The sequence below is a fragment of the Bombus impatiens genome, unplaced genomic scaffold (assembly GCF_000188095.3).
Source record: "Bombus impatiens unplaced genomic scaffold, BIMP_2.2 scf_0233, whole genome shotgun sequence".
Taxonomy (NCBI): domain Eukaryota; kingdom Metazoa; phylum Arthropoda; class Insecta; order Hymenoptera; family Apidae; genus Bombus; species Bombus impatiens.
In genome coordinates, this window is record NT_176652.1 from 669,551 (window position 1) to 693,420 (window position 23,870).

A 23,870-nucleotide genomic window follows, 5' to 3' on the forward strand; every position below is an offset into this window, starting at 1 on the left:
AATAGAAAAACCATATGAAACTAGCCAAATAATCGAACCGAGTAACCGAGAAAGCGCAGTAATCTTTCTATTAGTTTGGTAGTTTAAACTCAATTTCGCTTGACTTTATCGGACTATCGACTTTTACTTAATCACTTGTGGTACGCAATTTTCACGGAAAACGCGTCGATCCTCGAAAATCGCCTTTCCAAGCTTCTCTGTTCCTCAGCGTACGCCAAAGGTGCGACACGAAATTGCGAGTCGTGTTCGCATGTGCGACACGAAGCTGTCGACCTGTTTGCTACGGCCTGTTAATCAGAGAGCCGCGTAGATATCCGGATCCCTGTTTAAATAATTCCTCCTTTTCCTTCTATAGAAGAGAAAAAGGAAAGAAGGAGAGAAAATAAAAGAATAAACGTACCGCTCTTCTTCCACGCGGACAGAGATACGATGTGATCGGCGCATTAATCCGTGGAATAGAAATAAGGTATTACTGGCTGGAGAAGGAATAGGAATAGGATACTATAGTGATTGGGGGACAAAAGCGATGCCGACTCGAGGCTGCGAACGATACGTATTTCAATCAGGTATCGAACGGTTCTCGTAGGTATTGCGCGGTATGCGCAATGAAGAGTCGTCCCAAAGGGATGATTTGTTGAAACTCGGCAGGATCGAACGACAGATAGATACTCGTTTCCCTGGGAATTTCAGAGAAGTAGCGCGTATTTCATCGTTGATCGAGTGAAATCGTTGGGCAGGGGGAATGCGATATGTCGGAGGTTTTCTGTGGCTAAAAACGGTGAAAAATATGGGGCAGATCGAGTTCTTTCATGGTTGCTCGTCGGCGAGGAGTTTGAAAAAGCTGCAGTTATTTCCAAGTTCCTAAATTCTTAAATTGCAAGAACGGCCAGCCATTCGAATCGTGGAATTCCATAGGAATTGGACGAGAGCTTAGAATTCTTGAGTATTTGAATCAGAAATTCTTCAATTGCTACTTGTCCGATCATAAAAGTTATTTTAAAACTCGAATCTGACGAGCACGACACGTTTTCGCAAATTTTTAGCATTTCTAAATAACGATGTCCAAAAATATATACGCATCAGGATGCCAAAAACGCGAAATTGCAACTGCATTGAGAATTAACCATGTGACGTTGGATTGTGAAACCTGCGAATGGAATTGGAGAGACAGCTGTTTTTCAAAAGAACGTGGAAATTATATAGAGATATCGTATCGTCTAAATGGAATATGGAAATAACGTACAAACGAGAGGAAATAATATAATCTCATATAAGACTTGGCATTTTTATTTGCAGATCTTTGATAATCGACTTTCCTCCAACTTTTTTTTCAGTCTTGTTTTAAAACATTCAGTCAATGACCATCGCTGGCAACAAAATCAAACAGTTACATTTAATAAAAGAACGACTGTGCAAAGAAAACGTTCGGTGTCAGATAAGACAATTTTTAACGACGATCACACAGTTGGCAGGTATTCTTCTCAGAATACTGATCAAGTTTCGCGTTAGTGCAGCGGATAATTGGAACGAACGTTGTACGATAACAGGTGTACGGCGTTTCGATTGATTTCTTCCGTAAAGAGGATATACAGTTAGAATTTAATTCTGCGAGTGCAGAGATAACGAACACGGATCTGGATTATGAAATTTATCTCGGGTGTAATTGATCTCATGTTTTTCTTCGCGTGTTCTTCGTGTGTTTCGCCCAAGGGGTGAAATTTGACTGGCGAATTTGATTAAATCGCGAGTATCGAAAATTGTTGAAATTCCTGGATGGAAATGAATTTTCACTAATCACAAAGATATCGTATTTCAAATATCGTGTTCGATGATCAGGTTATACTTGATTTTTCTTCATCGCCATAATGAAGTTTGATTTCATCAGCCCGAGATTGAAGTTTGACTTAAACTACCCCGTGATTATGAAGACGAAGTTCAAATTGAATTGTACCGTTACGAGAACGAAGTTCAAATAGAATTTCATCACTCGAAGGGACGAAGTTGAACTTGATGCTCCGTCATTCTCTGGATCAGGTTAAATAAAAAGAATCAAATAACTCTCCCGACCGTAATGGAGAAAAAACAATATTTAACGAGTTCGCTAATGACAACTCAAAGACTCAAAGAAAAAAGGAGAAGAGATAAAGTATATCGTGCGTTTAATCTCAGTCTGGAACAGATAAAAACAGTTGGATTGTTGGGGAATTAAAAGAGGTAGCAATTAGGAGCCGAGAAAAGCCTGAGCTTCTCCAGCTGTCTCGTTATCATAATTATACCAATTGCACGCGAGAATCAGTCGACGAACGAACGAAAGAGATTAACGATAAATCGTAGAATAAATGATAAACTGATTTATACCCTAACGTTTTATTAATCGGTGGAATTTTGAATCTACTAAAAGAATTATTTCGAAGAAAACAAATGCAACGAGATTTAATATCCAAGCGCAGGTGATCCAGTGGGATTTTGTTGGAAATTAACGTTGTATCAGTTCGTCTTGCGTAAATAAATCCAATCAACTCTCTCGATGCAAGATACGTTCATTTAAATAACTCGTTTACCGGCGATCGTTGGAATTCGAACGAGACGATAGAGCCGCGTTTCGCGCAAAGAAAAATTTAAAAGGACGATGAAATTTTTAACAAGTTTGCCCCGTAGAAAACAGCTGCGACCCGTCTCATTATTCTATCATCCGCAACGAAATGCTTCAGCATGGCGCGGGACTTTTGAAAAATTCAACGCTTTTTACTGTATTTCCTACGGTTCTCCAGGAAACAAAAAGAGAAAGAAAGTCTGCTGTCCAAAGTGAATTTTCGAAGTTTCTTGTCGGAGAGAACGTGATCGGAACGAACGTATTTTATAAATTTTCATTTTGTTGGTTCTGTGCAAAAAGAGAATGCGCGTTTCGAAAAATGGGCGTGGCGGATGGTTTCGAATTACAAAGCCGTCGGAGTTGGAACAGCGTGCACGAGTACAGAAATAAAGACTTAAGCATTTGTAAAAGAACAACATAGAAAATAAAAAATGACTTGTAAAACGATACTTGAAGTTAATATGACATCTATGATCGACAGAATTTGCGATATATGTCAATAATAATCACACCCGATATAAAAGTTAATAATTATACCATTACGCAACAGTAATTACACTGGCGAAAACTTACTAGATAGCGTTTTACAAGATCCCTTGTACAAAAAATTAAGTTCGCTTTAATTTCACCTAATTTTACTCTACGTTCTTGCAGCACACAATTTTAGGTCATTTGTTTAACATTTAACGTTATAATTGAATTCAACTCGATTCAAAAATTATTGCTCCTTTTCAAAGAACCATTACTCCTTAACCATGGTATTTCTCATTAATTCGGAACCACGGTATCTTTAACTCGCGAAATAGCAAAAGTTCGATGGATTGTTCTAAAAACTCTAGAAACGAAAAGAATAGTTGGGTATTATTTTCTTTTAAAACTGCCATTGGTTCGTGGGCTCTATATTTCATTCCACGAAGCGTACGCGCCGCTTGATATTTGTTCTTGCAGCGGACATGTTCGAACTTTAGAGAATGCGAGCGTGAACACAATGCGGCTGTCCACCCATGCGTAAACCTGTATCACTTGATGGTGGATTCTAGGCTACCGTCATCGAAAAAGTTGCCCCACGTCAGACCCATCGATTCGGCCAGTTTTAACCATTCACCAAGAATCTTCTCTATTCTCAGAACGTATTTCGGATGTCCTTTCGTATCGATTAGGATTATATTGCTTTTTGCTGGAAGGTAACAAAAACAGTTGCTTTCTCGAATGAAGAATTAAAATGCCTTCGTATAATATACGTTTATTACGCTGTTTTCCAATGTAAAATTCTTGATATCGAAGCTCGCGACGAAAGAAAGAACAGGATATAATAATCTTCTAATTGTACATAGTCAGACTAACGTTGCATCAATGTTAGGTTCATCCCGCGAGGGAAATTATTCTATAAAATTTTCGATAGATATACAAATTTTTAATGAAAATTAACAATGGTTTTGGTCGTTTGTTCCTATTACTGCGAACAAAGGCATATACATATATTTCGCTGTCACACAACCATTAGCTTTTAAAAGACGCTAATTGGTGTAATTATACGTTTTTCGTTACGTTGATTTTAACAGAGTTTAAAATGTGCGTACTTTCGCGCCTTGTTATAATAAAACGGGATAATGTAATTAAAACTTTTTACCACATTCTTATAAATTTCTACACGTTACACGATTACTCCGCTATAAAATTTTTTTACCTTTATCGTTACATACGGATGTATGGAAAAAAAATAGAAAAAGCTGCGTGAGAAATTTTATCACGGTTTTATAAATTTTCACACGTTGCAGAATATATTCCATTCCAATTATCAAGCGTTTAATATGCCATTGAGTTCTGATCGTATCTGTAGTAGTAAATTTCCGCATTTTCCTCGTCTGCACGCAAAATTCGAATTTCAACGCGAAAATGTTGAAACACTCGAGCATACACAAACTGACAATTAAAGTTCACTCGCCCGACTTCTCTCATGAATTATACCGTTGACGGTTCGTTGAAACCGTACATGGCTATAAATCGTTTGGTTTGGACTCTTCGACGATTGATCGCGTGTTTTAACTTGTAACGACAGATTGAAACGTCACGTGTCATATAAAGTTCGCCTGGTAAAGTTTTATGGCTCGTTTTACGCGGATGATCGGTTTCGCATCGGTCAAGAAAGTGTCATATAATTTCTCATAAATAAATACCTTCCCTCTGGCGGATTAAAAGTCTCGATCAAGCTTGTAATAGCAAAATGCGTATGATGGATTATTCACGATGGTTTTCCCGCGAGCGTCCGTCCGATGAATTTCTCTTTCTTTTTAATCTACGACCATTCGCCAAAGTGTTTGAATGTTTACCGTAAAAAAATGTTAATGGACGTATTATGGACGTGATATACGAGATTTTTTAAGATATTCGACATTGTAACGAGACACGACTGTCGACCATAATGGTAGAATGTGTAACCACACTGGAAATTCCAGACTACGAGTAACAAGATGTCGTAGTCGACGTATTAGTACGAATACATCGTTATATCTAAAGATATTAGAGGACATTGATGCAACAAACAATTCGCTGTTTTAACGATCTTTCGATTTTTCTCGAATGTATATGTCGGATTGAGGTTGGAAATATTTCTTATTCCTCGCATTACTACCATATCAATCCTTTTGCCAGAAAATCTCAAGACTACGGATTCTTTAATTAGTGAATACTCGGCTCCAAAATCGGGGTAAAATGGAAACGACTCACCCGGATGACTTGATCCACCAGTTGATGCTTCCACTACGTAGAAGTCGATTCGACTTTATCGAAATTATATTCAGGGCACTGCTTTGTAAGGATTTTCCTCCATAATCAAATTGACAGGTGCGTCTCATGCAGCGGAATCGGAGCCCGCGGTTTCAGGGTTAAAACGCGGTGGCGAAAAATTGTTAGGTTCCACACTCGATTTTTGCACTAGCGACCGAATTAACTCGCACTTCTGATGTCGGATTAAGATTGGAATTTTGGGAGTTCGATGAACCTTTACTCAAATTTACCATCGCGAATATAGCTGATGTTTATGTCAGGTACGCGTCCCTCCCGCGACCGTGGCTACCTGCAGTGACCCGCTACGTCACTTCGAGCCCAAGCCCGTCGTCATAACATCGGATTAGAACATTAAAACTATTTCTTATTTTTATTATTTAAGTGCAGCTATAGTAAAAGTGTAGGGTATTGGGGTTTTTCCAACATTCCAAAACGGAAGTCCCGATGTCCTTTTATATTTGCAAAGAGTATCTTGTAACTTTGTAAATTTGTTTCAAACTTTGCCAATGTAATCGTGGTAATTATATCGTGTCGTATGCCGTACGAGACCTTTTGTATAACACATAGTATGGTCGGAAATTTCTATTTGGTTTTCTTCTTCCAACGATCAAAATTTCGATTTAATAATTTCATTATGATTGAGAATATGACCGTCAGTGTTAATTTAGAATTGTGAATTTACTTTGAAAAAGGACTGAACGTCAATTATGTGAAAGGACGGATTATACATTAATTTTCTCGGTTCTTTATTTCAGTTTAAAAAAGTCCTGTAATCTCAAAAAGTAGATTGCACAAACTAGGATTGCAAGAAGAGTTGTAAAACCAAAAATTAAAACAGCGAATGAGAATTTTTAGAGTTTTTCGTTTCTTTCGAGCAAAATGCCGAGTTGTTCCAAGATTCCAAGCCATAGTTCGCCACAAAAGGCTTATGTACAGAATGTTCATGGACAGTTTTATGGGACGCTTTTAACGCAGCGAAGTAGCTTACAGAAACTTCATACAAACGCGTAAAATTCTGGCAAACAGCGATTCTAGTTTCCGCATGAGGTGATATTCTACTCCAACGAACGAATTTCTCAACTTATACATCGGAGCGACTATTTTCGTGTTGTTTTCTCTTTTAAAATATCTCCTAGTTTTCGTGGAAAATCTCTCCCATGTTTCTTCCCTATACAAATCGTTTCGCTTCTCGTAGAAAATTTCTTCCATATTTCTTCTCTATATAAATTTCTCATATTAATATCCATATTATAATTTAACGAACAATTTGCCGCTCGTATCGTTAATTAAATTTTCACGCATCTTATCTATTTCCCTCTGTTCATCGTTAAAATTCACGTATAATTTAATTGGTCGAATATTCCGCATATTGTTAAATTCGATATCGTTTGTGTTAAAAATGAAATTAAAACAGCGAGAGACCGCGTTAGATTCGTTTCATCGTTTCCGAAAGGTTACGTTAACCTTCTAATTGCGTTATAGGATCAAATGAATAGGACACGATGAATTAGAATTTCCGCGGTGTATGGATTAATCAGTTTGCGCGTAAATTTAGAGGACCGACGTACGAGGTTGTGCACGCTTCAAATCGACGAACGTTGCTTGCAGATTAAATCAATCGTTAGAAATTATACGCGCACGATCGTTATTCACGTATTTGACCGCAGCAAAATATTTGGTAATTCGTATGTTCTATATTCTTCTTTTTTATCTTTAAATGGCAGAATGACGGAAATAACTAACGCAGAAGAAAAAATGTTTTAATCGAAAAAATGTCGAGTTTTCAACAAATATAGAAATAAATTTTTTATCATGTGGCGAAACACGCACAAAGGATGGTTTTTAGAGTATGATCGAATCGACTGCCTTTTTTACTATTTTGTAATGTGTTCCCATTTTGTGTTTATCCTGTTTTATTCTCTATCCTTTTTTCTATACTCTTATCAAAATTGAATTTAGTCGTGCGAATTAAAAAAAAATTGTTAAATAGATACAATGTAAAAAGTGACTTCTATCATCAAATCGAAGCAGCTATTATTAAAACCAGTGAAAGCCGGCAAAAACATACGGATTAACGAAAAAATCAAAATATCGTATTAACTAGGAAAATTGCGCATCGCTTTCTCCTCGCTTCAGTCTTTCAGGAAAACGCTTGGAGTATACGAGCATTTGATAAACATTTTTACTTGTCTTCGAAATTCACGTATAACGCGTTTGATAACGGAAAGAAAAATTCCGTATCTATTCTCGTCTGATGTCTTAGGACAATTAGTCTTGGCGTTGGTCATGGTCGACGATCTTCTAAGGTTTCTTCTGCTAATTGCTTTCTTCTACCTCTTTATCGTGATTCTACTCCGGTATGAGACGTAGAAATGACAAAATACGATTTTAGAAAAAATATTTGAAACTTTGAGGATACATGGAGAAGTACTTCTTTTTCGTGGAGGAAACCTTCATAGGCGGCTAAACCTTCAAGGTGATCATCCTGACGATTGGTAGGAGAGCCCCGGGATCATCTTTTTCGTATTGCTGCTGAGGCACTCCTTCGTCTTCACCCTGATGGTGTAATCGGCAGTCACCCTTGGTTAATTGGGCCGTTAGGAAGGGCCACTCCTCCTAACGCCAAGCTGCCTGGGCTGTCGTGCAAGTCCGAAGGGGAGACCAGACCCTCTTCGGCGTGGCGGCACTCTCGATGGATGTTGTACATGGAGAAGTACTAGGAGATCCGCTGGTCTTCGATATCGAAATTAGGAATCGATAGTCGGACTATTAGTACAGCAATGTACGCTTATGATAGGCTGTTAGTACGATCTTTGGTAGCAGTAACACACGACACGGTAATAAATTACAATGGTATTAAGTAAGTAAAATAAGATTTCGAAAATACGAATATGGCGAGTTAACTGGTCTTCGACAGGTTAAATTAACAGGTTAGTTAACAGGCTAAGGCGTCAATTGCACAATGTGTTTCCATTTCGATGACTTATATACTCAATAACAGGATATTTTTTCGATATTTCCAATATCCAGCAGACAAGCTCTTATACGCTGCGATATCAAAAATATGAATTAATCGAATTGCACAGTTCGTCGGCATGGTAAAGTCACTTCGATATCGCATCCCTGGTTTGTACCAGGTCTTGCACTGTACTCTGTAAATAACAGCGTGGTCAAAACGAAGCTACCGTGACGACAGTAAACGGCGTAAAGCACCGCGTTCGACCTTTCACGCGAAGCGTTTGAAAGTTGGTGTTCACGACCGAAGATAAATTTATAGCTAGCGCGTAGCCAGTCGATTCTCGTCTCTTTACGTACGAAATGCCGATTCGCGAGGATTGATATTTCATTAGCCGAGTGCGTCGACGAGAGCGAAGCCAATCAAGCTGAATCGATCAAAGGTTTCGCGTTGACCGGCTTAAATAACCGTTGAAATTTTAAACAGTAACGCAGTCGATTATGATAAATAATTTTGCGGTTCTTAACACGGAACCGTCGTCGCGCATCAGAGTACTCTTAACGTAGGTATCCTGTTTCGTACTTCTAAGAAGCAATTAAGAAACAAGCTTTTCAGGAGGAAGAGAAAACTCGTGCGTCGATGCTAGTTGTAAAGAAAATCAAGTATTCCATTTATTCAGATGGATGGCATAGAAAAATGCCGGAAAGCGATTAACCAATGTTTATTAGCACTTATACGACGCAACGTTACGACACCATCTTCTAGCAATATCAGTAACCATTTAGAGAGGGAAATTGCACGCGCAAAGTGTTAGACTACAGTATATATCATCGGTATGTAGAAGATTCCGCAATAAAAAATCGAAACTCTTCAATTTTGCCGCTTACGGTGTTTTCTACGAGCGCTTTTCAATTTTAAATTACAGAAAATTTCAAACTATCGTTCTTTCTCCGCTGATTCGTTGCTCCTTCTTTAAATCATTTTTATCCGCGTTTTATCCAACAGAATTCCGAAGTGCGTGAAAAGAGAATCGATTCGTTTCCGATTCATTTTTAATTCGGCGATTTTAATCGACGTTTCAGGCAAACAACTGCCAAAATTACAGCCTCGCTGATTGCGGGATGCGTTTGTATTTCAAGCAAGTTATATCGAGCTACTTGGTCAATAATTTTATTATGTATATCGCGTGATGTAGAAAACTTTGCTTGCAAACTTCGACTCGCAGAATGGAAAATGAAATTCCGTTGGCCAATATTCAGCTATTCGATATTAATCGCGTTAACTACACGAGCGCTGCTCTTTGCTATCATTCGTGTCGTCTATGCGTTTAATTCTATAGGTACGTGGCACTGGATAAATTTATATCGTTATATAATAATATATGCGTGACTGGGTGTGCTTATACAAGTACATGCGCTACAAGACTGTGTGGTTATAACAAGCGCAAGTGCCATCTCTACCCAAAGCAGGATGTCGTTTGACAAAGTGCTTCTCGCGTACTTCAAATACCGCTCTATTTTCCAAGTGTATTAATTTTAATCTTTCCATTTGTATCGATGAAGTATCTCACAATACGTTTATCGTTCGTACGATGCGGAATATTCGTTTTATTAAAAGCGATCGCTATGTCTCTTCTAAAGATTCTAAATTAGATCAGGTCAAATTAGCGATGCTTGTACGCAGATTTTTCTTTCTCCATCTGCTTCGTTATTGTGTTTCGTCCAAGATCTGCTAGCGTGGACTCTTCAGTAAGGCTCTCACCTAACAGACCTATACCTTAGACGCAATGAGAGAAGAGAGAAAGTGAGAGTTTTGTTATTGTGTTAATTTATCTATGTAATCTAACTTTTACGCAATACGACTAACTTACATTTAATTGTAACGCCTTGACAGATATAATACACACATTTTCCTATTTTTCTCGTCATTGCACTTTTCGCTAACCATCTGTGACACTCTTATAGAGTAAGGACAGTTGTTTTTTTTACCGATTAACACACACATTTATATCTCGTTCAAAGCATCGCGTAAGCATTTTACTCGTTAAGCTTCGCGCTAAAAATTATTTTTACGATTACACGTTTAAGGATACACAGTAAAGTGTTTTATCGGTCAAAAGATAACACGTTTCGACACTTTAGGAAAAATAAATGTAAAAAAACAACGATATCTATGGACAAATTGAATACTACGAGTTGTTCCATTAATCGTTGTGTAAGAGTCTCGAACAATTTAAAAAAATCTATATTATATATAATATATTTTAACAACAATAAAATTATAATAAATAAAATAATAGTGAAATTACGTAAAATTATTTTGTCCAACGTTTCATCAGAAAATAATCAAAACGCAGATCGAGTATCGTTCGGTGACCACAACTGGTTTTCGCTTAGAAAATACAAATCGTGAGAAAGGAAGAGAACGTCGATTGCATTGGTCGAATGACAGACTTGTTATGAAAAGTGGTTACAGAAATATTACCACAACATTAGAATATATATGACTGAAAGTAACGATATCGCTTGTCATCGTGAGATATGCTACGCTTTATCATAGTCTGGCAGACGGTATTAAATTTGTGACATAAACAAAAACTTTCTTTATTTCATTGCGTATCTTCGAGCGGTTTATGATTCGAACATCGTGACAAGCGCATAAAGAGAAAATAGAGCGTGAAAATTGTACCGTTATGAGATCACTCTGCGACACATTTGTATCTCGCCAGAGCTGTCAACCTCACTTATGGATTTCTACTTTGTTATGAAACAAAAACCAGGCAGAATTCTAATTTTTTTATTCATTGTTTGCCATCTTTTCAATGAAATAAATTTAACCTTCCAAGTTAATTTTATTTTCTTCTGCTATTGTTTATTGTCTCCTGATCATCTTTTTAATAAAGGACAGTTTTATTTCTCCCAAGGATGGCGACACAGATTTCTCAAATTTTTTCAATTCTATAATAATAGACCGTTGCTCGGCTTTAAGGCATTTATCGCGGGGCATTCGTCGCCGTAGAAAGCTTTCAAGGATAAAGAAAGCCGCGAAGCTTGGTGAGAAAAGCTGTAGGATAACCATGTCCTAGAAAAGGAGTCGACAATTAAACAAAAAGTGCCAGCATTTTTCTGGGACAGTCCGCACGTATTTTGAAAAGGACGAGTTTAAAAGGACATAGATATCGTAATTTATCGAAGCAGAAATTATATACAAATTTAATTAATCTCCATTATAACGTAAATCGTGCGGCGATAGTACGTTTACACGATAAACAAAACCGATTTAGCGATTATTTTAATTAACGATTGCATCGATACATAAAGAAATTACAGCGAAAAACATTATCACCAGGCTGTTATCGTTATTAGTTCGTAACACGGAAAAGCATATTTCAAATCGTTCTAATTTCCTTAAAAATTTCTAAAAAAAATGGTTTAAATTTCTCAGTGACAAAATTTATAAGGGGAACGGTAGTTCAAAGATAATTGGGAACGAAGAAAATATAAATTGCCTGAAAGATAATTTACTAATTTTTGGATTAAATAGTTACGTATATTTATTGGTTATCGCGAGAAGATCGAACGCTGCTATCAGGAGCAATCTGGCTACGCTTCGAATCGGAATGAAAGGCGAATAAAAAAAATACCGATCGATATCGAGTATTCTGACCGGCACAAAGAGCGGAAAATAGCTGGGCTACCCTTTTACTTGAAAACGCGGTTTCTCTATCCCTCACGTCCCGCTTACAAATCCGTATTTACTCTCAAATTCAACAACGAGATTCTATTTGACTCTGTTTGCAGATGCTTTCTATGTTTGCAGTCACTGCGTGAAATATCTCGTTCCACCGACGCGCCAACGCCTTATTATTAATTTACGTATCTCGTCTATCCACTCCTTGCTTCGCTTTCTCACCGTGGCATCAACCATTTAACGGGTTGCCGACCTAAAAAAGCTATGTTTTATGGCGACTACACGCTCGTTTCGCTCGTGTGAAAGAGGAGCACTTAAAAGATCAGATGCAATTAAAAACTCGGATCTGCAAACTGATCAATTTTGAAGGAAAAAAATTCATGAACTACCTTAATGAAAGTGACGTATAATAAGAGTCAAAAATATGTATATACCATACAAAAACGAAGCGAGTATAATATTTACTTACTTACAGTTTTCCCTATTTTAATCGATAGTACAAGGCCCGATAGTATATTTTACATCTTTTCGAGCAATTTTTAATTATGCAACGTATACGTAACAGTCTTTGAATAAATTTTTTATCTTCAAGCAGTATACTCGCTTTTGGTTCTCACTGTAGTATCGTGGCTGAGTATATAGCGAGTGACGCTACTTAGTTTTAACGAGCACGAAGAAGTAAATGAATTTGGAGAAGACTTCGATAACATAGATTGCAGCAAAAGTAAGTTACGTTTTAAATTACCTTGGAATAAAAATAAGGCTACATCGATATAATACTATTTATTCGATTTGGTTCGCTGTAAAGTTACAATCACTGACTTTATAGTCACTGGTTTTTCAGACTGGTCTCTAAGAATTAAGCAAACAAATCCAGGGACTGGTTCGATGAAGTTATCATACCATCGTAGCCGAGGGTAAAGAAGCAAATAAATTTGCATTTGGATTTAAAATTAAATTTATGTCGAATTCGATTTTCAAATTTCCTGCTCGACTATATAGCGACTGATTCTACTTAGCTTTTAAATGACGACGAAGGTATAGATAAAATTGGATTTTCGATCAGACTTTTCCTTTTCTTGTTCGTTTCGCGGTCAATTTTCTAATTTCGTCAGTCACGAAAGAAATTTGACGTTCGTAATTTCCAGTAAATTGGAAAGTCATCAAGGGTCGAGCTTATCAATCCTCCGACAATTTCCCGTTTAAAGCGTTCTCTGTTGACGTATTTCGTATTTCAATCATGCGTCACGTTTCAGGGGAAAGTGAAGGAGAAATTAAAAAAGGCTATCCGCAGTCATATGCACAGCGTAAAAAAAGGAAACGTTTCAAAATAAAAAATCATGGAGTAGTCTTCTCGCGAAAGATTAATCCTTTTCCGGGCAAAGCTTTCAGGAGAGCTTGCCGCGCGTTCCGATTGCGAGGAACCATTTTCAAACGCATTGTACGCACACGTAGCACGCTTAAAGCAATTTGGCAGGCTTCACGAATCGTTCGAACGTTTAAACATTTATTAATAGACGCTGCCTCACCTATTCGATCGCCAAATCCGTACACCTGTACTTTGTTTATGGAACCATCAGAGTTTCTTCGTTGCGCGCTTCGAATCGTTCACTTAGCGCTAGGAAATTTCGTTTCCTAATTTGCTTTCCTAGAATCTTGTCAGCCTAGAAGTTGCTTTTGATAACGTTTATCAAAGTGGATCTTACCTTAAAGCGATTTCTCTTTATCGTTTTGTCGTTTATTCGGACTCCGTGTTGGCTCAGCGGTGGTGGAACGTTTATATGAGATAGAATTTCTTCGTGGCTACAATAATGGTACAGATCAAGACATAGAAAGCGATCAGCGATAAGTATAAGTATAAGTGGAAAAATGGGTAACAATTCTATTAAATTCTATCAAGCAGTCGTACACGTAATGTACAAATCTCCAAACGTTTGAATGTTTCAAATTTTCAAATATTTCGATATTTCGGTATTCAAATGTTCGAACGTGTAAAATTCAAATTTTCGAATATTTCGATACTCGAATGTTTGCAATATTTCAAATATCGAAATGTTCAGATATCGCCAAAAAGAGAAGCTGTTACAGAAGCTTCCGTCACAATGTTAGTTACAGCGGGAGGGCAGAGAAAAAGTTGAAGAATGTGATAAGGCAAAGGCAATGGCTTCCTGCAGTAAGAGCATTGGCTTTTAAATCTTTCTTGACAGAAAGAAACTTTCCTGCGCTGAACAACTTCCTCAAATAACTAGAAAAACAGTTTCAGAAGAACCACTGAAGCAATTAGGCCTCTGGCTTCTGTCCCACGGTCCATCAAGTTCTTAATTCTTCAAGCTTATAAACCACACAAATTGTGTAATATCCAGTGACTCGTCGTAATTCGAATTTTCACGCTGCATCACCTCCAAGTTAACCTTCTGAAATATATTGAGATTCGGATGTCGTTTCAGATGAAAGTCGATTCTTCTTACGAATTACACACGATGTCAGAAACACGCGATGCTAGCTCAGAATTCTTCATGAAGATAATCATATTTATTCGGATAGCTGTATCGAGACACCTGTTACGTTTTATAAGAATTTTGTTCGGATTTATCTCGATATGATTACAGATCCAGGCGCTTTATCGCGTAAATATTATACTTACGCGTTCTTACATCTTCATTTACGTTATCTCAAACGATGTACCGAAGAGATTTACAAATTCAGATTACCAGCGGCTACATTTGCTCTAATAGGAATGAAATTTCTGCTCGAGGTACTGAATTCTGAATTTCTGCACGTTGTTAATCTCAAGGATCCATCGAGAATCGACCGACCTAGTGGTTTGGTTGCTAAATTTTAACAATTAAACCGTACTAATTAGCAACGACGTGGTTGGTACGAATTGCATTCCACTTTAATACAGCGGTACGTTCTGCCGTATCTGTACCGTGTTTCCGGGATATGGTGGGAATTGCGACACAAAGCTACGTATCGCGCGGAGGCGGAATAATTTTGCAGACTTTGCAAACACAGACTATCTTCTGTTTACTTTATTTTTTACGTTCTAGCGACATTTTAATTATAGAAACGTACGTTTTGGTTAGAATTTATTTTTAGCAAAGTTTATTGTGCCAAAGTTTATTTAAACCCGTTTTAATTGAAATTTACGATAACGTTTCAAATCTATATATTCATATGTCAGTAAACAATTATGATTTACGTCGTATAATATGTTTCCCCGAACCTTTGAACCTTCTTTTAACGATTTTCTTACCCCTAAGTTTATCACGGTGTTATTATAAATTTGCTTGTGCTCTGTCGCTTTTATACTTTTGTATTTTTATTATAAATTACTCTATCCAACTTTTTGATCACAAACTCCTCTTGCATTTATGTCAAACATCTATTTATCGCACACTTTGTGCATTTTGCTGAATCATCAGAAATTACACGTTCTTTCGTCTTTTATAAACAGTAAGGAAACAAAGAAATAACGAAGAAATTATTTTGCATTGATCTCAACTCAAATACCGTTTGAAGATCGATAGTTCCCTTGTCTGAAAGAACACGTCGTTTCTTGATTTACGTTTTGAGTCTGAAATTATTATACTTTCTTGCATCTGTATTTCCAAACAATCTATCATACTTCATCGCAATCCTGATCAGGCCTATCTAATAATCACGATCTTTTGTCTTCTAACCGGCTTCTCTCGCATTTTCAACCCTTCTAATCATCGTCTAAATTAAATCTGATCTGCGAGTGTCATCGACTTTCGGATAAAAATTAGGGCAGAAAGCCGGATTTCTCTGTCTTGTTGTCCTCGTCAGGCCGATTCATCGCGCTTCGTCGATTCTATGGGCGCAAGTAGCGCACATCCGTTTGAGTTTCGCGCGAACAGGACAAAGCCGACGACGGATATCGGCGTTTTCAGCCGCTAAACAGAACGCCTGTTGTTGGAAATGTGTCGCGAACACCCACTCCAACAGAGACATATCGACTTTATCGCGGTTCCATTAATGCAATACGGCCTTCTGCGATGATACCAAACGAGTTAGCGGACGAACGTGTTAATTTTGCATGCGGATGGACTCGAATGGGGTAAAGTAGAACGTTAGATTTACGGTAGACGTTCTCCGGGGACCGATTACGAGAATCGAAGATTAGAACGAAATCGACTGCAACGAATTTCTTGGCTAGAAGTTGAACTAGAAAAATATTCTTCTTTTTTAAGTTGTGAAATTTTGATCGAACGAGTAAACGTTTGGAGAGAAATTTTACGTACTTGAGTTCCACGTGTTTATAATAGTATAAGAATATAAATTTTTAAATATACGTATCATTGCGATTGTATCAAGCTCTGTTCAGGTAGCGGTAGATCACCTGATTCTATTTTTAGTATTAAAAAAAAAAAAAAAATAGAAATTCATGGAGCGAAGATCACTGTCTTGGGAATCGGAAAATTCACTGAATTCGATTCGTAGGAGCGAAATGTCAAACACGCTTTCTTTGCGAACGTTCGAAAAATATTCTGTTCCAAAGGCGAATAAAAGACATAGAATTGCAGTGTTTCGTAAGGAAGATTGGCACGTGTATTGTTATGTATAACATCGATTGGAAGGCTTGAAACGCTTTTATTTTACAAAGAGAATCGATAAAATGTTGCTGGTTCTTCTTCTTTTTATTCGAAAGTAGAGAGAGATTTTACGTAACTTCGTTTGGAAGGAAAATTGAACTTAAAGTTGACTATTGCTTTTCGTCTAGTTTGAAATTCAATTCACGACCATTGATCTGACTTTTTTTTGCTTTAAATATCAGCGATTTTTTGATAGTTGGGGTTCTACGCGTAAATTATGAAACGAGTAAACTTTAAAGTATCGTAGTAACCTCGGGCAGTGAACCGATTTATTCTCTTATCGTCTATTTTCAACAACAAAATTTACTCATGCCGTTTGGTGTTATAAAATTCTTAAAGTTCGTTATAAGTTTTCATTTTTTGTTTAGATATAAATTTTTGAAAAATTCAAACATACAACTGCTTATAGATATAGCGAAATAAAATCGATCTTCTGGTTTGCTCGATATAGCATTGTTTAGAAATTTGTTTAATTATTACTTAACATTTACGTGTCTTTATCGATTATTTATCTGAATAACGTTTCAAAAGATTTAATGAAAGTTTAATGAAAGTGAAACAAATTAGTTATTTCCTTCCTTCGTAAAAATTGCAACATAAGAACCTTATTATCCAGAAAACTATTATAACTGAACTATATGGTCATAAAAATAAATGTATATTTGGATGAAAACATGCTAGATGGAGATTTACATTTTTGATACTTGTATATATTTTATACCTACTTGCTATTCTAAAATTCCCATGGAAACAGAAACATCCACAGTCCACTTATTACAGACGAACTTCTAACATTTACATGTCATCCACGCGAAACTTTCTCCAGTCACAAACTCTGCCAACTCTAAGTTAAATAAAATTATACAGAAACGCAAGTAATCCACAACGAAAGCTCTCGACGCTGCAAATTAACATTTGCACGATCAAAAGTCCAATAAATCAAAGATTTCGACGATCGTCGCTGCAGGAGATCTCTCTCTCTCTCCTTCTACACATTGCTAAATTTCCAACAACGGTATTCTACGATCTCCGTCTGTGATTACGCCCTACGTTGAGTAAGTCTAGCAAGAGAGCGCGATACGAAGCGCGACGTAAACGCATTAGCAAGAGTTAACATCGTCGATCGACGCGTTTATCCTCGAGCTTTCTGACTGCGTTTATTTCCGCCACGGATTTCGTAGCCGTCTCGATTTGTCGGCAGATTACACCTGATGTCGATGGCATCGCTTTAGAGAATCCATTAACGCTTTACTGGCTGCCATTCAGAAGCTTGATTCCTTCGCAAACGTTCGACAAGGCACGGCGGGATCTTTGTGATCGAGACTCAGGGAAACGCGGCTGGTATTAAAGCTTGTCTAAGGGAGGCTCGTGCTCCAGCTTTAAGTGGAGCGCAAGACGAGCTTGTTAGCCGGCCATTAACTCGTACCTCGGCTTAATTTAAGTTGAAATTTAAGACCGAGACGGCGAAACGCGTCTAAACTGTTCCGGTCGATGCATCGGCGCCTGTTCTGACAACGGTGAAAGGACTAGTTTTTTTTTTTTTTTGAAAGTACGGATAGCCGAGGATTCGTTCGGAAGTTTGTACAGTGAATAAGGAGGGTAGAAGAAATTTTGAGTGCAATTTGAGGGAAAATACAAATTTTTGATGCTCGTGTGACGTAGGAAATATAATTTTAAGGTTACTTTTATAGCGGACGAAATTTGTCTCGTATAATAGACGATGAGGGATATAGAAGATATTACGTAAGATAGGCAACTTTATGCATTGATTGACGGAGAATAAAAATCTTCGGTATCTGTGATATCCAAAATGTAATTCTCATTGTTGGTTCGTGCTGTGCATGTATAATTTTGAAAAAAGGTATGGATACTTAAGCGTACATCGGTGCAAAATAAAATATTTCGGTATATAAAATGTAACGTATAAAATGTAATCTTGACGTTGATTTTACTTGAAATTTACGCGATAAATGACGAGGAATAAAAAAATATAAGAATTTCAAATGCACACCGATCGAAAATAAAAATGTTTCATATTTACAGTGTACGCTGTACATATATAATAATTTTAAATTATTCGTAAAATATGCACGAAGGGCTCCTGATGCTTCAAATTTGTAATTTAAATAACGTATACGTTTCTCAATTACGATTGATCGTACTGATAAGCCCAAGAGGATGCTAGACGTCAGGCTGAAGCCGTTGTGTAACTGCTTGCCCTCGACTCGGTTCGAGCAGTCCGCATGCAAAATTCAGAAAACTACCTAAGAAAGTACTCATCGACCTTTTGCGTGCCTCTATTTACATTCGTAGCTCTCTGAAAAGATCTTGGAAAGAAGAACCCGTGAACTCAACGATCTTATTATACTTACTCGAGAAAAAAACAAACAACAACAACAAAATCGATCCGAAGCTTCGTAATTTTGTAACTTCAATCACTTGAATTTAAAATATAACAATTTCTAAATTTAATGTAACGATTCGTAAAATACAAAAGATAGATATTCCAATCAACCGCCAAGCAAACGCAATTGTATTTGTCTAAAAATTCAAATATAAAATTCTATCGTAAGTGTATTTAGTTTTTAAATAGGAAATATACAGGGTGACGAAGGTGAAACAGGCCTCTTGAATTCGGCTGTTATCGTTGATAGAAAAAAATGTGTCAGAGCGAGTAGTATCGAGGGGCACATCATTTTATGCAAATAGTTCTTTGGTAGGTGGCCGCGTAGAGGTCACACGAAGGTCGACTTCGTTTCTCTAAATGGAACTTAATGGAATGTTTTTTTGCCTACGACCTGGTAGAGCGTCTTAAAACGCGTACAATGATCTATGGTTCAAGGTCATTCAAAATCACCGAAGGTCAACTGCAAGGGAAAATAATTTACTTTATGTGAGCGATCGAGTACTTATGTAATGGCGATTTATTAATGTAGCAGTATACTGCTACTTTGAATGTTCAAAGTGGAGACCTTGAGCATCGATGCATGCTCTAAAGCGTTGCGAGGGGGATATCACGGCATGTCGAATTTCGTTCGTATTAATGGAGAATTTTTATTTAGGGGGAAAATTAAGGCAGCAAGTGTACAATGAAATATCGACAATCATAGAATAAATGAAAGAGCGTGTAACACGAGCTTGCGCTGCCATTAATTCGACATGAAATTCGACATGCTGCTATATCCCTCTCTCGATGCATTCATCGATGCTTACGGTCACCACTTTGAACATTTAAAGTAGCAGCGTACTTGCGCATTGATAAATCGCCATTACGTAAGATAAAGCATTCGATTGCTCGTATAAAGCACGTTACTTCCCCTTGCAGTTGACCTTTGGCGACTTTGAATCACCTTAAACCATAAATCATTGTACGCGTCCTAAAACGCTCTACTAAATGATACGTATCTTTTCGTTTAAAAAACCGGAGGTAACCATCGTACGATCTCTCCGAATTTGCATCAGATTTTGTGGCCTTCGACATCGTGCGAGCTTGGTCTGACACATTTTATTCTGTCACCAATATTACGCATAGGAAATTTACAAATTGAACGCTGTTACAACTATTTGTATACGACTGACTAGAAAAGTATAATTTAGGACTGTCGCTTTTTATATTTATGTTAGCACGTTTTTGTACGCAACAGATTTATTTAATCCACTTTTACGTTCACACGTGACAAGTCTGTTTCAGGGTGTTGTATGCGCTACGCGCAAACCGCGTTCCCAATAAGCCATTATCGCGAGCAAACTCGTTGATGCACGCATACGTATAACATGATGCGAATTCAGCTTAACTAGGCTGTAACTATCACACTGCGATTGATATTGCCATATATATTCTCGTAAGAAACATATACGTACGTGTATATAACGGAAATCGGATATAGTATACCAGAATTCTCCTGTATAATTAACATCGTTGGGGTCTGATAATTAAAAAAAGTTCGAAATAATTCGTGATAGCAATTCTTAAACAAAACGTATAGCAGCTTCGTTTTTCGAAATATCTAAAGTTCGAAGTTTTAGGATCTTTGGATTTTAGAATATTCAAATATTCAGGCATTCGGTCCTTCGAATTTTTCAGTTAAACAAGTTTTTATATAAACAAGTTCTTCGTATATTTAATTACGCTTTTATAACGCTTACAACTTCTAGTTTCTACGCTTAAAAGCTGTTTCACGGATACGTCTTGATACGGATATGTCTTGTAATAGTTGTCTGGTAAGAGCTAAACTACCTATTTTTGAATGCGGTTGTTGTTGATCGTTTGAAACCAGTATCGGATTGTTTGGCGTATACGTTAGAATTCAGTTTCACGATATCGCTTTTCCATTACTTTTTTCTGCAGAATTACATCATCAAATTGTAGCGCATTAATTATTTTTTCAACAATTTAGTAACATAGAATTTCAGAAATTCAATGATTATTTCTCTACGTTAAAGAAATCACGGTAAAAACTTTTACGAATATAATACGCAATTTTGATCTATTTTTTGTTAATTAAATTGTTATGTAGCAATAATGATGTAGTAACAATTTTTAAAATAAAATCTATGTTTAATGTAAAAACGACAAATAAATTGAAAGGTTGAATTAAATTTAAATTTTTTAATAAATTAACCTTTTTTCTTCTATTTGATTGACATAACTAGCCTAATTTAAGCGAGGCGACGTTTCACATTCAGCTAAAATCAAATGTCAGATGACTTTTACGTTTGCCGTGGTCCAATCTCGTTAATTTCCCCGCCGATCTCAGACGCGTGAAACCGATTCAACGGCGTTGCAATATTATTAGCGAAATAGCTGACTACGCATATCGATCGACCGTTTCTGCGCTGAAATCCCGTAACTGCGCATTTCGCAGGACCACACGTGGATATCGACTTTTACTTCGTAACGCTTCTCTGGCGACGACAGTCTGTATTCAATTACGACCAAGCAATTCCACCATCGTTAAACGTTTGATGGCTCCATTTATAACAGGTACCGCACCAAATCCTCAAACAATTTACCAGAATTTCCAATTCAAACATTTTACAAATTTTTAATTCTTTTTATTCCATGATTCTCTAGTCACGAGCGATTTTAAATTCGGCCGAGGGTGACGATTAACGATTAATAACGAATCAAGAGCCAATACACGCAATGGATATCGCTTTTTTACTGCTATTGTCATATTTTAAATCAGAGAGAATTTTTATTTCGTCCTTTTACCTTCATCTGGTTTAACGATTAATTTTGCAAATGTAACTGGATCTATATCGAGGCAAAAGTACAAGTAAATGGTAATCAAATACTTTTCTCGGAAGCGAGTCATTGTACGTTGTACAATAATCGCAAAGATTGTATAATAATATGAGTTTTACCAATCAATGAAATTAGGTTTCAGTAAGTTGTGAATATTACCAGATTTAATTAATATGTAATTAGAACCTCGTAAATTCTCACAAATATTTTATCCTTATTCATGTCAGTAGCAATTTTTATCGATAAAACACGCGCAAATCTTCGCTTCTTAAATGGTCAGCTAACGAATAAAAATATTTTAATTATTCATCGACGAATCTCTTTTCATTCTGTGTTTCGTATTGATTATAAGACACCTTGAATTTCCACGTATTAATCGAAAACTGACGCTGTACGCACAGCTTTGAATTTGACGTACCAAAGTCAACGTTACTATTATTGGGCCAGTGCTTCGCGAAGGTAGTCTTCCGTTTAATTTCGCTGTGTCCATTCGTCATAGACGTCCGCAATCCAATCTACGAATTGCTCGCTGACTTGCATATTGTTCCGATACATGTTTGAAGAGTATTTTTAGATACACGCTCGAACGAAACAGGAAGAGATATGGTCGAGCATGATCAGCTTCGCTTGACAAGTAGGCTTAACCTCGTGTAAGTACGCTTACGTACTATCTTGTACTACTTTCCTCGAAGATTTTTTCAAGATATATGGCAATTTCTAAATTTATTCGTACGAAGTGTAATTTAAATTATTAAAGCCTTTCCCTCGTTTCTATAAAGGATATTTATTTTAAATTTAAGATCAAAGGGAGTCTTAGGATGAATCGTTTATGGAAAAAGATTTAAACATAAAATTTCAGAATAGTTTACCTATAGATACGTAGTAGATAGAATTTGTGAATAGTTTTGATATTTTAATTATTGGTTATTTCGATATTTAATTGCCCTTTAATCATATATTAAAGGACATAGCTAAGTTTAAATTTGATACTCGGGACATAGAGAAGGGTATGTTCGATTAATTTAATCGATTAAATAGTAATTTGCTAGACAAGAATTTGACATATTAACAATATGAAACAACTTATTCGAGGAGCGCGAAAAATGAAATAGTTGGTAAGCTAAAATATGGTAATAGCTGGTAAGCTATTTGTTCAGGTGTGTAAGAAGAAAGGAATAAAACGACGAAAGTAAAATACATGTGGATTTCCTATAGACGAATGTAGGTCATTGATGTTAAAAGCATATATTCTCCTTCTTAAACGACTCAAGGCTGAACGATAAAAATTTCAATTTCCGTAATCACGTATGTGTAGTTAATTCTCATTGAAAGAGAAAAGGGACGAATAAATATAAAGAATAATAGATGCATGTTTATTACAATTTGAATAATTTGAATCGAGCGGTACGGTGATCTTGTTTCTTTTCGTAAAATATGTATCTATTTCCTTGAATTCTTTTCGCAGCATCGAATACACGCGCATGGTCGTGACCCAAAAATTCTGCGCCGGGAATCATGTATTTTTATCATTTCATTTATTTACAAATAAACGGAAAGAATGAATTCCATTTTGTTAGACGAACCAATAACCTCATGAATATGTAATAGTATTTCAAGCACTCGAATCGGAAACATTTATTTATTTACTCATTTGCGCCGCGTTTTTCCTTTTTTTCATTACAAATCATAAAATGATACTATCAACCTTGATGATTTTCACGAGCTCGATGTTGCAATTCTATCGAACGATATTTGCCTTTTTAATGATTCACGAAAGTTTAAACGAGCGTTTAAACTTTCAAGATCCTATCGATCGTGCTTTGAAAGTCAGGAAATTTGTATAATAAATCGTACCTAGTTGATATAACGTTAAATTTGAGATTTTGTGTGGATAAGATTTTAACAAATGATATAATACAAACGTAACGATACGTAACTACATGTTAATTTATTTCTCGCTTTTTCAATTCATAAAATCTA

At 36.6% G+C, this 23,870-nt stretch overlaps 1 protein-coding gene across 3 annotated transcripts in view; it reads left to right on the forward strand.

Moving 5' to 3' along the window:
• The window catches only part of LOC100746374 (GTP-binding protein RAD), an 80,793-nt gene that overhangs the window by 26,328 nt on the left and 30,595 nt on the right, over positions 1-23,870 (forward strand). The gene's annotated exons all lie outside the window — the stretch shown is intronic.